This window comes from Rhynchophorus ferrugineus, unplaced genomic scaffold, assembly GCF_030347505.1.
Source record: "Rhynchophorus ferrugineus isolate W39M unplaced genomic scaffold, kcgeb_rfMv2 rfM2, whole genome shotgun sequence".
In the NCBI taxonomy this organism is placed as follows: Eukaryota; Metazoa; Arthropoda; class Insecta; order Coleoptera; family Curculionidae; genus Rhynchophorus; species Rhynchophorus ferrugineus.
In genome coordinates, this window is record NW_027472581.1 from 37,767,011 (window position 1) to 37,773,009 (window position 5,999).

The following is a 5,999-nucleotide window of genomic DNA, read 5'->3' on the forward strand; positions in this document are numbered from 1 at the left end:
TACACGACGTAAGGTGTGCGACGTACTTAAATGGTAGATTGAGTCACTTCAAATTATTGTTTCAGAAAAGAAGAATTGTGAATCATATTGTTTTTCGCTGGAGCAATGTATGACGGTTGTCAAGAGGCTGTTCTATGCGGTTGATAAACAAATTTTTCGCAGGTGTTCTTTGTGCTTTATTCTAGTTTCAAAATTATGGACTAACAATGTTTCGAACCAATATAGCAATGATATTGTTTTAAGGCTTGCGACTAAGTATTAGTCAGCTTCGGGGATTAAAAAAGATGCCCGAATTACTCACTGTCATTGTATTGTTTTTTTTAAATTCAATGGAATTTCAAATCAGTGAACACTTTTTGTAATAAATATGTATGTAAATAATTACTATTTTTACCAATATTAAAATGTTGCCATTTTTGTTGATTTAATTTGCTCATTAGAATGTCTGTATATGAAACTCCAACTTTTATTAGTAAAGATGCTTAATTAAAATGTATATTATGAAAATGAACTTGGACACAATACCTTTGTTAATATTTGTTTCAGTTTTTCTGTTGTTTGACTTGGTTACAAAAGTAACGTGCTTTGATTGTTTTTCAAAGGTCTTGATGTACATATGAATGTACATACAAAAATTGATTATAATGTATACGTAAAAATATCAGTGGAAAATGTTCAGGAATAATACTGAAGAACCTATGGAAGCTAAACCTATTAAAATCATTGTTTATGATAGAGGTACTTTCTGCACTGAAATAGGATTTGATTCACAGTTTTAGAGCGCATTCTGCGAAGACGGACACCCATGGGATATTCTGTGTGCTCAAGAGGGTGTCCAAGTAGGTAGATTACTCTCTTTTAGAGATATCGAATGCTTTAGCTGTTAAAGTAATATTATTGTGGGAAATTAGATTTTTTTTTGCTTTTCGTTCATGAAAGCGAATCAGTTTATATTATTTTAACTGTTTGGAGATTAGGGAATAGTGAAAAATACGATGGAACTAAGTTAGGGAAATAGGGCGGATAATAAATGATTTGAGTTTTTTTTATAAAAAAGTTGCAAAGTACCAAATATTACCCTTACTCCTCATGTTTTACTATTATAGTTTATATATCATACGATATCTTATGTGAAAATATTCCACGTTTTTTACATTTAAATATGGTCAACATTGAGAAGAACACATTTTAGCAATAGTTAAAGTAGCAGTATTATACGGTTATAGTAATTTTGGTTCCTAGAGGTAAAGAAAATAGTAATTTCGATTTATTTGGTAAGATCTGAAAGTAAAAACGAATGAAGTAAAATTTCTCATTTAAAATCGTACGGTATCATATAGTAATAAAACATCATTTGGGTTTATCAATGATGCATGCTTTCGGCTAGTTTTTCATGAATTTTGTCAATTTCGGCCTGACTAATTTCCATTTTCAAGTTTTTCTTTACGTACCACGTCCACCAAATTGTTATTAATTGTTTCACGGATAAATATTTCATAGGCTTTTTATATGTGATGAAATATATATTTACTACCAATTCCAAAAACTTTGGATAATACGAAAAGTATGGAGAGTCAAACATACTGGTATAATATGTAAAAAAATACTATAAAAATGATGAGAGTTGACTTGAGTTGAGTTTACATAATCTTTTTACCTCTTAGTCAAATCATTAATTATTAGATATTAAATAATTATTTAGAAATTGATTCCATTTATAAGCATTGCCGATAAAGCACATCACTACTAAATAGGACAGCTGGTTTGACAATGAATAGTAAAATGTGACCCTTTGTCTGCCTTATTACCATTTTTGACCGCTAAAGAGATGAGAATGCAATTGAATTAGGATGTTTTGGTCCTAGCTTTGTTTTGGTCTGTTTTTAGTCACGTGTTTTGGATATTGAAGTCTGAAAAGAAAGCACCAACATTTTCACTATCGTAAAATGTTATTAATTTCAGAATGTTGAGAAACAGGTTCTATGATGATTAAGATTGAAAAACTTTATGATGTTCTATGTATTTATGATACTTGAACTTAAGAAACGTTCAACATTTTTTCATACATCTAATGTATTATATTTATACGTATAAATTAACGTAACTTAAATTAAATAAAATATATCGAATCGAAAGTCTATTTAAAATTAAAAATTTTGTTATTCATTTAAAAAGAAATGTGTTTATAGTTAACAAACAAATATTTTGTGTTGTAGGTAATTTATTTTCTGCGACCTAATATTATAGAACTTTCACTAACTGTTTCGTTCTTTATGTTCTACTGCTTGGGTTTGAGTAGATTTTTTAATATAAATAAAACTTTTAGATGTTTATTAATTTAGTATATTTAGATTTCTTAAGTTATAAGTTCCGCATACATGCTGTGTTCAAATACATCTGGGAGCAAAGCGCTTGAATTCTTTTTTGTATTTTAAGCTTGTTTCTACTTTTTACAGGTATTATAAATAAATACTGTATATATTGTATTCATTATAAAATTTCACATAATAAATTTTTAATTATATATTTAACTAATATGCATAGATACTATATTTTAAGCCTAATACTAAAAAAAATCCATTGTTACAAGTTGTTTCATCAACGGAGACTGTTGAAATTAGGATTAGGATTTAGATCAAAACTTGGAAACCTGTATAAACACTATTCAGGTATTCAGAAGAGTATGAAAGGCAAACTGGTGTTCGAAAGTACAGGCGATCCAGATGAGATAACGACCACATAGTAGTTTTGAACACATTTTTTAATAGTATCTTTTATAGGGAGATGTCATATCATGTGATATTGTCCTGGTTCTTCAAGAAAACGATGTCTTTATGTTAGACTAAAGGATGTAATGAGTGATTTTTTTAAACGTAGGATATCTAGACATAAACATTGATCTATACTAAGCTAAGCTGAATGTTCGAAATGAGTTTTCATTAAATAAGTTTTACAATTCGTTGTTTTCGTAATTTGTTGGTCTTCCTAATTGTTTTTTTCAAAAACCATCGCTTTTAAATCTTTGAACAACAATTGGTTAAATTTATGCAGGCACCTAATAATTTGAGTTGTTTCGCATATTAAGAAAACAGAACTCAATATTTGTTTTCTTATTTTTTTGTTATTAGATTACTGAGATGTGACAACATTATATTATGGCTATGTAATGATAAGAAGTTTATTATCAGAATTAAGAAAGGTTATTCGTTTTTAAATGTTAACGTAATATGCCCTACATAATAAATAAATAAATTAATTCATTTACTTCTGATTCTCCTTTCGGCATATTAAATTTAAAAACTGGGTCGCCTCCGTGGAATACGGGAGTGATTATAATAATTGCCTATTTAAGTCAGCTTTCCAGTGAATGAACTTTCAACTTTCAACCAGTCTAATTTTAACTAACAGTAAAGTTAGATTTGTTTCTCGTAAATTAAATAGACGTTTTATTAAAATACTAAATCAGATTCGTTTTTGAATTATTATATATTTGTGTATATAACTGCAGAAAATCAAAATGACAAAGGTAGGATGAATCAGTTATATTTATTGGCGAAAATGAGAAGTATTAATGTAAAAAACTGTTAAATTCGATAGTTTTGACATTTTTAGTTTTGGCTTCAACGATTTAGAACTGGCAATTTTGTTGTCTAGGAGAAAGAACGCCTTGGAAGGCCAAAAGAGTTTATTGTTAATTAATTAAGTCCTATCGAACGAAGGCCCAGGCCAAACTCTCAAAAAACTTTCAGCAGTTGATAAATTAGAATATTTCCAGATATTTATATGCCATGGGTATAATCCAAAAAGAGGGAAAATATTTAAAGTTGCTCTGCAGACAATAAAAGAAGAATTTTCTGTAGCGTGGTTACTGTAGGTGGAAAGTAGATTTATCACAATAATTTCAAATTTAAGATGCCATGGGTTAGTTCAGAAAAAAGGCAATTATTGAATCCGAAGCGTACTATTCATGGTCATAAAGTCTTGATGCGTATATTAGTCAGCAAGATATGGTGTATTAGGAACTGCTGAAACCAAATGAAACTGTTATTGTAGATGTATACCAACTTCCACTGGCCAAATTTAACGACTCTTTGTTGCAAGGAAGGCCAGCAATAGCGTGTAATAGACGCAAAGCTATCATCTTGCATGAAAACCCTTGGTCACGTGCTGGGAAGGATACGTTGCTGAGGTTCGAATGATTGATAATTTATTTTTATTAATTACATCTTATTCAATATGCTTAGTACAATTTTTAATTTACAAATTAATGTATTACTACTGTGCTGTTGTACTTGCATTAAAATACAAGCAAGACGTGCACGGAATTAATACACCAGTATATATTTCCCAAATTAGAAAAAAACTAATCTACTTTAGGGAAAATAACGCTCAGGAGCTGTCAAAAAGTTTAAAGACGCCAATTTTAATTTGAAGCAGGTCAAATATGTTATTAAAAGTAGTTTCCAAAGTTTAAGAACAATAATTACGATATCCAAGATTGAAAAAAATGTAGCGAATAATAGAAAGTTAAATTAAAATTAATACGTTTTGGACTTTTTTTTAGTCGAACATTAATACTTAACATAATTAATTATTTCGATTCACAATGCCTAAGAGATATATTAAAATAAGTTCCAAATCGAGTGGATTGATGGATAACTTTAATATGAACCATTTGTGGTATATGTATGATACAGAAGTTGACATAAGTAGTGCAATCAATACAAATCAAACAGAAAGCTTTGCATTTCGCAATGGAGAATTAATTTTTGATTAAAAGGGGATCCAATTAATTTGTACTCCCAATAATTAGTAATCTCAGTTACAATATATTTTCTTTTATTTAATTTTTCCAATAAGTTTAATAGAGATTAAATATTGCAACATATTCTCTAAACTAAGCGAGATCTCAGATTTTAGATAGCTTTGACATTTTTTTTTATTTCCTTAATTTAAGTATCAATTACACAACAAAAACAAAACGCTAGTTTATACGCAAATTGTACTGCGCAATCTGTAGCCATTTATCCCGTCCAGTTCTGCTGCCGAGCGGTAAACGATGCATAGAAATTGAAATTATGCGCATTCAAGGTTTTTCGTGTGTTTTATTACTTGTTTGTGATGTACACATCGACTAACACCTGAAAAACCCAGCTATGTAGAGGTGTGGCCTCTCAGATTTACTGATGAAGAAAGAAATTTATTTGAAAATTCATCAAGAAGATTCTTTTAACCAATTATGCAAGTCTTATAAAACTGATATAAATATGCACTACAAAATTATGACCGCAACTTTTTGTTTTCATAAAATAACTAATAACATAATATTAAATAATTGCGTTAAATTATTTTTTAAATTAATTATGTTGACAGAAATGTGTTAAATATTAATTAATAAGTTAAACTATTTTTTATAAATAATACTAAATAATTAATTAGTTAAATGGTAATTTAAATCTTTACCATTTGTGGTGCGCATGAGTATTTAGCATAAGAAGTCGCAGTAATTCTACGTCACAAAATATAACACCAACAAATTAAACATGACATGTAAATTTATAACAAAAAAATGTTTAGCTCATACCAACGTTTTCCATAATTATAATATATTTTCATCAAATCTATTTACAGCTTTTGAGTTTAATTGTTATCGATATTAATGGGCGTTTAATTTTTATACATTGTAATTAGACTTTATAAAATGTTATAATTAGAAAAGGAGTTTAATTTAAAAGACGATGCCATTAAGATGAATAAATGTTAGTTCAATTATAATTTTTTGCAACTTTTCTGGAAACATTTGTTAGAAAAAGCTAAAATATAAACATATAGATTGTTGGCTTGATTGGCGCAGTTGTTACGGCTATAGGACAGTCTACTGTTGCGATAGCCGCGGGTTCGAATCCTGCTGCTGCATAGTTGTAAATTTATGTTTATAATTGTTTATAATTGTGATTGTGCAAAAGGCAAGAGTGTAAAGGCAAATGATCCCAGTCGCA